Genomic DNA, 8,582 nt, shown 5'->3' with positions numbered 1-8,582 from the left:
CTGCTTTCGACATAACTGAATTGACTCAACAGTAATTAGTATAACATAGTTTTTGATCTGAAATATTAATTAAGAAATAAATATAAATAAACATGTTTATTTATATTTATTTTATTGCATGTAAATCTGAAATATAATAGGTATATAAGATATTTTGTCGAATTAAGTGATTTAAAAAAAAGATTATTATTTACTTGCTAGAGAGATTCAATAATATTAAAATCGTATGAATATTTTGATTGCATAATATACCATACACAATATACATACTTCGTACAAAACAGCCATTTTTGTTTTCGAATTTTTCAAAGACATCCGTATAGTAATGTAGTTATGACCGAGTTTTTCTTTTTTTACTAATGAATAATGGTATCCTTGGTTCCGCCAAGCATGTCTTTCCCAATTCATTCTCTTTTTAGAAATTTCTTTTATGATATTCGGCCTTTGAAAAAGTTCATTCAGTTCCTCATTATGACTTTTTCTCCATACTCCTGTCCGAGTGTTGATACAAGTGCCATAATATATTCTTCTCGAGATTTTTCTTTCGAATATATTTAATTTTACTTCTTTCACTTTTATAAGTGGCCGTCATGTATGCGAAGCGTACGAAACGACTGGACGTATCAACGTAATAAACATCTTCATTTATTTAAGATTTCTCAATATTGATCACCATCTTTCTAATTCCAAAGAAACCCTTTTACATTCTAATATAACAACTTAAGTTTCAAGTTCGTTGTATCTTGTTAGAAAATGACCTATAAGTATATGAAAAACGTCACTTTTTCAAGCATATATTATGACCAAGTAAGCAAAATATACATTAAAAGTTGAACTATAATAATATAATGTTTTCATATCGTATCTATTCAGATAAAGTTGTACCAAAGCATCAGAGCTGAGGCCAGTAATATTTAGAATGTCGAATAGTACGAGTATAACTGTATAAGCATAGTGATGATGTAGGTGTGACGGTGTGAGGACAAACACAGATATGCACCCTGTACACAGTAATGTAATGTGTATAATCTGTACAGACGTACAGTAGTGTTTTTAAAATCGTATAAAACCACCGACCTTCTATTATTATGTTTCTGGACACCGCCAACGTACTTTTTCTCTTTCACACACACACACACACACACACACTTATTATTATATATAATTTACCGTAAAAGACTTGAGTACAATATAAGATAATAATATAATGTATTAATCGCAGTACCGGCGCGGCGTATTATACAAATCACACGGTGCAGCAGCAGCAGCATCGGCAGCACTATATCGGCCGTATATTAAGTCCGCGTTAAGTCCGTATAGACATAGGCGGCTAGCAAGCAGACAGTCGGACGGGCGGGTAAAATATGCATATAAATATATACTACACGATATAAGTACCTACGATGTTTTTGTTGCCACGTCACTCCGGTTAATATTGTTTACGCGCTACTCGTTTCTTCATATAATATAATATACTATACGCGCCGCATAATATATAATATTATTACGAGTATACATATTATGCCTTCCTATGCAGCAGCATATTTATAATAATATACGCACCTATCCAAACTATACCTCGTACGGCAATAATAACTCTCAGCTCGCCGGCTACTCTTAATACGGACGACAGTCGCTACCATTGCATATCACGTACAATATAGTATTTAATAACAACGCGACCGTATATATACATATATGCTCCGGAGTTATGATTATTGTGCGCTCGCTGCTCTCCGTACAACGGTGGTACTCGCCGCTATAATATTATTATTATATTGTAACGTAATAGTATAGTCGACCTCCGTCGTCGCCACCGCCGCCGCCGTCGTAAAGAAATAATAATAAAAAAAAAAAATACGTATATGGAAATTAATTTACCCGGTTTGACCGACCGCTCGATTTGGTGACGGTGACGGCGGCGGCGGCGGCGGTAGCGGCGGAGAGTGAAATATCTCAATTTAAAACCGACGACTATAATATACGTTGTGCGTATAGGTTTTTATTGCCGTGCGCAATATTTCACGGCTTCCTTTACGGAAACTCGCGATAATTTAAAGTGACTTATCTCGCCGTCCGGCCGCGCGTAAGTAATTCGAATTGATTTTCCAACGAGTGCCGCCGCGACGTGCAGCAGTGCCGCAGATGTTACCTTTCACATTATAATATAATATTATATACACTTAAGAGGATAATAATTATTAATTTGTAACCGCGGTACACGTTTCGCGTTCGTTGCGAATAGTCGGTACCTGCCTCCCGTCGACCATAAAAGGAGTACACGCTTTATGCGAGTGCGTCAAAAATGTGTTTTGAACATGTGTTACTATATAGCTAAAACTTCTGGAAAACACCGAGACCGCTACATAACCAAAGGATGGGGTACATATTATACGTACGACGTAAATGACGTTTAAAAACTGGTTTCCGCACAAACGACTTACGATATTATGATTTATTTCTTAGCCAAGATTTACATACATTTATAATATGTATGATTAAAACGAAAATAGACTCGATGAAAACAACACATATAGTATCCCATATCGTATATACGAGTCCTACAAGGATCTATATTTTATTATTAATGCTAATTGACGACTAAAAAATGATTTTATGCAATAAAATAATATCATCTATAGAACAGTAAACACGTAAATACGTGTGTTACTCATGAGGATATATTACGCGATTGGGTCAGGTCAACACCCTACAATACACACCAATTATATTATATGTTATATGTCTATTTTCGTCGGCGGACTCTTTGTATTATATATTTGAGTGACTGTATACATTTTATGATGTACACGGTAGTTACACATTTTATGTAATAAGAAATTTTAATGGAATGAGCTCGACGAAAAGAAATATGAGAGGTCGTGCGTGCGTATGAGTTCTCCTTTTAAAACAATAATTGTGCCAGACCCGCGGCGGAAAGGGTCACCTGGCAAATATCGCCACCCAAATCGGTTGCCCAGACAACGAAGAAGACGACGCGACGGCCGTTTCAAACAGTGAAAAATGTCCAAATAAATTGTGTAGGTAATAATAACAGTAGAGTATAATTACATATTTTATATATTTATGTATCGTTTTCAGAAAAATCAGTTTAAAACAGTGCTGTAATCGGTGGCGAGAACAATTTTGGTTTTTTTGGTTTAATTATTAAAACATTTCGGACTACGTTGGAAAATTTGTTATCAAGTATCTTACGAATATAATATTACACACTATATAATAATATAATAAGTACGCAAATTTATCTTTGGCATATTTATTATTCATGCCGAAAATATCACTTTTATATTTTGCGTGTTTACACTTGAGTTTGTGTTTAATATTTACATATAGGTTTTTTTTTGTTTTTTAATTTATTTTGTTCACGCTATTAATATTTAAAATAAACATATAGACTTATTCATCACAATATATTGCGACGCAGCGTGCGTGTATTATCCTTCGAATACCTGTACATGTATACCGTGGCTTGTGCGAAAAACGTAATTTATGTATCAGGTTCGATTTATTTAAATATTATACGTATGCGGCGGAATACGAAATATAGTTGTTTTTTTTTTTTAATTTTGTTTAAATGATCGAAAAAATCGTTTATCCTTACAAAATAATTGCCAATTTATATTTTATTTCGTTCGAGAGTAAATAAATGCCAATTTTTTTTCACGGAAAATACGTCAATAATAATTGAGACCCAGCATAGAGAGTATAGAGACCCGGCCATTACTCGGCGTGAAATCCGTTAACATATTAAACTGTATATTATATGTATAATATATAGTATGCAGGTAAATAAGCTGCAGACAGTATTCGTCTCGCGTGCGTATGTCTATGTATATAAATATAAATAAACTATTACAATATTATCTTGACGAATGGGAAATATGACGCTTTTTAATGATATTCGCTTATTATAATAACGATGATGTACACGCCGTCCGGTTTTTAAAACGCAAAAATTACATTTTTTCCCCTCCACGTCGTGTGAACGGCGACAGTGTGTACACAATTTCTTTACACAATATAATATATATATTTATCATTATAATACGCGTTATGTGTGTATACCTAGCTATTATCTACCTATAACATTCGTCGTGTAGGACTTACTAAAATATAATTTTACGTTTTAAATTCAATTACACACGGCGAATGTAGTATGTACTCGTGGATAATAACGTGAACGCAATAACATCGCGATGTTCGTAAAGTAATAAAAATTAATGACCCAAGCAGAAGACAGTAAACTAATTACCTTTTTTTCCGTACAGGTATATCATGTAAGTACCTATATGCGTATGATATATAATACACTACGATGATTTGAATTCACTTAGAATATTATTTAATAATTTGATATTATTAAAGTTATTAATCGATTAGAGTGCTGCCGCGGTTACTATCAAAACATCATTTATCAAAAACGAGAGAGGCTATAAGTTTTGAGATATTTTACCTTTACGTGCACATATAACTATAATATTATGCGAACACGTGAATACCGATTACAGATCAAACATCCTTGGTCACTTGATAACAATAATATTGTATGCACACTATGTATATATCATGTTATACAGGCATGTATGATAGGATGCATATTTAATATATTTAGTAATCATCATTCGATTTACGTAGTTGCAATATAAAAAACATAGAGTATTAATATAATATTATTTGTAGATAATCGCGATCCCGAAGTACGGTAAAAGACTTCGGACTGTCAAGCTGAAGTACTGCTGGCAGCCAGCCGTTATACTGTACGAGTGAGATTTCCACGTCAGAATTTCGTTCTACATTTTAAAATAATATATTTTAGAATTATTCACTTGTTTTTATACATATGAGATTATTGAGTAAATTAGAATTTTTTTTTCGTCATTTTTAGCATTCTTCAAAAAAACTTTTAGGTAGGTATAATAATATTTTAGATGTTGCGTTTAAAAAAAAATTGTTACGTTAAGAGAAGGTTAGATGACATGGACGAAAATGATTCACTATAAATGTACGTTATAATCATTATGCTATAGGTACTACCCATATACCTACTATTATTTTAATATTTTGAAAAAGCAATGAGTCATGCGTGCGAGATGGTTAAGTTTTCTCACATTGAGTTCAATCGGAGAGTTGTTGTGGTTACTGGCTTTTTTTTTTAATAAAAAAAATACCTTTTCTTTTCCACGATGGACCGAAAAGAAAAGAAAGTATTTAGATACGAACATAAAATATAAAACGGGTCACAGTGTCGCGAGCGTGTAGTAAAATGCAATATCAACTCACGCGTCATCCGAATTCTTCGCTTACCCCATTACACAAACGTACGCGACATATACTCGCACGACCTATACAGTCACCCCACTGCAGAATTTAAAGAAGAGCCCGTGGGGGATGCTACATATGCGTGCATGTGTTTTTTTTTTTTTTTGCTATTATTATTCAAACGCGAATATATTCACTGGCAAACGGAATAATAAAAAAGGCGAAAATAAAGAAAAAGGGGTCGAGCGAACGAAAAAAAAAATTGGAATTCCACCGGGACGGCGTGCACGAAAATTCGTTTCATACGGGGGCGTTACAATGGTGAATTTTCAATATAATTATGTACAAAAATTGATTTTTATCGGACTGTATATAAAAAAATAACCTGGTCGTACAATATATAGTAATGTTATACTCATAGCATAATAATGATGTTAAAGAAATTGTTGGTATTCATTAATTTTTGACAAGTAGGTACTTTATTTCTTAATTTTGATATTATAATATATAATAATGTTTTTGAATAGTTTTAAGTGTTTCATATTTAGACGAGCCATGTGGTCTGATATACACTGTAAAAGTTTTGGTTTTCACTATAGATACGCTAATCAGTAGTTACTCAAACTTAAAGTACTCACAAAAAAAAAAAAAAAAATTATAACAACAATATTTCAATATTCAATAACCAAAATGTTTCAAAAATAACTACAGTTTTATAGGTACAACGAATTTTAAACTATTATTACGGTTGATGTTATAAATGTAATAAAACATTTTCAAAAATCTGTAAGATAGTTAAATTAAGCTACTGATGATACATTATACTATATAAGTTTACAACTTACGTTTTAAATATAATATGTGTAAAGTACCCGGAAATGGTTAAATAACTAATGTTTATGTATTGTAGAGACGTACAGTGTAATATTATCAGCATGAATTACTGCACAGTGTTAGGGGAAATATATGTTTTGTTTAAAACCTTTGTATTAATATGATATTTAAATATTTCTCATGCGTAAATATTCCTTACTATTACATCTGTAAATGATTTCAATATAGGTCAAAATTACAATCAACAACTGTGAAAATTACCATTTTTAGTTAACCGAATAAACTGTTCTCAAATATCAACGAAATTCGATGACGAGTCAATTGTTTGTATTTCACTTCAAGTAGGTTCGTGAACCTACTGAACCTAATTATTGATAAATGATAAAACTAAGTGTATGGACTTGTGTTCCCGATATCATAATTTTTTGTATTTAAAAATTTTTTATTTTTAAAGAATGTTTGCTGGTGTTGACTTTAAGCTATGTAAAACAAAATATTCCCATAAACGCAAAAGAATATGATATATTTTACAATTAAAAGGCAGACGTTTTTATGTTTATATATAGGTATTATAATATATTATTAACATCGTCGAATCTCTGGTGGTATGGTGGTCCTTAGCCATAATACGTCATTACGCTCAAAAGACTTTAGCCAGGTCGGACGAAGAAGTGTCGGAGGAGGTAGTCGCCGAAGGTGGCGGTATAAGGGGTCGTCGTGGAGTAACCGAACAGACGAGATGAGTTGTTGTGACGATGGACGAAGAGCGGGGAAAGCCATTCCATAAAACGTTCTGGTTTTTCAGCTGACGTGTATTTACAATATGTATAATAATATATATCAATGTGTGTGTGTGTGTGTGTGAGCGTGCTAGTCCCGCGGGGGTCGACGCGTCGGTTTTGTCTGCCCACGTTTTTTTTTCGCTCTTGCCTTAAGTCGCTTTATATTTATTGGTATTGTTGTTTGTTTTATTTTATAATCATTACTATTATTATTATTTTTATTTTCTTAGTTCGACGCGTACCGGTATTATGTATAATATAATCGTATACAATACGATACCGTCGTCGTCGTCGCAGTGATGGTGTCGTATACGTCGTGTTTATTTCAATTTGTAATTCTCTTTTACACGGTTTTCGTGTGTGGGATCTCGTATATTTTGTGATCCGAAAATCCACGAGGCCACTTAGGACGCGATGCGTGCAACACGACCGTCACAGGTCGGACATGTCCTCGTCGCGTTTGCCTGTGGACAAAAAAAAACTTCATAAAATAAATAAATAAAGGACCGAAAGCCGACGCGACTCTTCGGAGGATGTATGCACACGCATATATTATTGCACGCGAGTTGGAAAACTAGTTTCGGTGTGACAGTTATTTGTCGCGGATATAATACGCCGTATATTACTATGTTTTTGTCGTGACGTCGTCGTCGCCGACATCGGTTTTACCGGATTTAGACATTTGAAACTTTTCCGCCGGCGTCGATCAACTGCACTATTGGCATCCGACCAGTTAGAAAAATACGTTCTAGATTTGAGAAGTCAGCGGGAGTAATATATCTGAAAACTGCTCAGTTTTCATCAAAGGATGTAGAGCTATACAATATCCTATTACGTATTATATGTACCTAAATGATTTAATATATTTATTATTATTATTATTATTATTATTATGTCACATATACTAAGATTGGTGTTCCAACCGTATTGAAAAAATATAAATAGACTTTGGTATGATAATATAATATTATGCAGCATTTATTATACACGCTCGAAGAACATCCCTTGTGAGTGTGTCAAAAGGCTGCCGTGTATTATGGGAAATACACGATCATCTAAAGTGTGGAGTGGTATTTTTTAAAATTCGTTTTTGCGTTTTCCCCTTCTGTATCTTTGTAACACGTGTAATGGTATTATGCGAACATTGCATTTTATACGAATCCAACACCGTGATTTCTTAGACGCGGATTGAACAAAGAGTGTTTTAAATACAAGTTGTCGGCAGTGCAAGATCTAAGTCTCAAACGATCGAGGCGCGACTTCTAATATTTAAGACCTCTTTAAAAGAACATTGCTATTTGTAAGTATGCATTGATTACATTTCTATTTTTTTTTTTGATATTTAATAAAAGCGAAGAAGGATTTAAAAAAGAAAACATTTTAAAGAAGAATGAAGGTATTTAACCTGCCCCATTAAATCGAATAAAAAGAACTTAGATATAAAACTAATTCCATAACAGTGTAAAACAAACGTGTATTGGTAATTTCTTAAAATGTCTTTCTTTTTTTTTACTAGTTATTCAATATTTCTTATTTTACAGAGTTAGAAAATCTAGGACTTAAGACTTAAAACGAATCTTGAGTCTCGATGAATTTCATCTCTTGCACATCCGTTAAGCCCGTCACTGGTTGTAGATACAATATAGCTTCATGTAATAAAATAAAAAATCAATATGAATTTTACCA

The 8,582-nt window shown here is 33.0% G+C and overlaps 2 long non-coding RNA genes across 3 annotated transcripts in view; one reads left to right on the top strand and one right to left on the bottom strand.

The window, feature by feature from the left end:
• The first annotated feature begins 2,937 nt into the window (after positions 1 to 2,937).
• LOC126550348 (uncharacterized) lies at positions 2,938 to 4,813 on the top strand. 2 transcript variants are annotated; one of them, XR_007604421.1, is made up of 4 exons: positions 2,938 to 3,041; positions 3,103 to 3,207; positions 4,290 to 4,632; positions 4,702 to 4,813. It is a non-coding gene; the product is annotated as an uncharacterized LOC126550348 (long non-coding RNA). The 2 variants fall into 2 exon arrangements; XR_007604420.1 differs by lacking the exon at positions 2,938 to 3,041 and having other exon boundaries at positions 3,051 to 3,207; positions 4,702 to 4,812.
• A 391-nt stretch (positions 4,814 to 5,204) lies between these two features.
• LOC126550347 (uncharacterized) overlaps positions 5,205 to 8,582 on the bottom strand; it is a 34,546-nt gene continuing 31,168 nt past the window's right edge. Inside the window, exon 3 of the long non-coding RNA XR_007604419.1 lies at positions 5,205 to 7,360. This is a non-coding gene — a long non-coding RNA (uncharacterized LOC126550347). The remainder of the gene's footprint in view (positions 7,361 to 8,582) is intronic.

This window comes from Aphis gossypii, chromosome 2, assembly GCF_020184175.1.
Source record: "Aphis gossypii isolate Hap1 chromosome 2, ASM2018417v2, whole genome shotgun sequence".
NCBI classification, from domain to species: Eukaryota; Metazoa; Arthropoda; class Insecta; order Hemiptera; family Aphididae; genus Aphis; species Aphis gossypii.
Note: the sequence above shows the minus strand (reverse complement) of the source record. Positions and strands in the feature narration are given on the sequence as shown.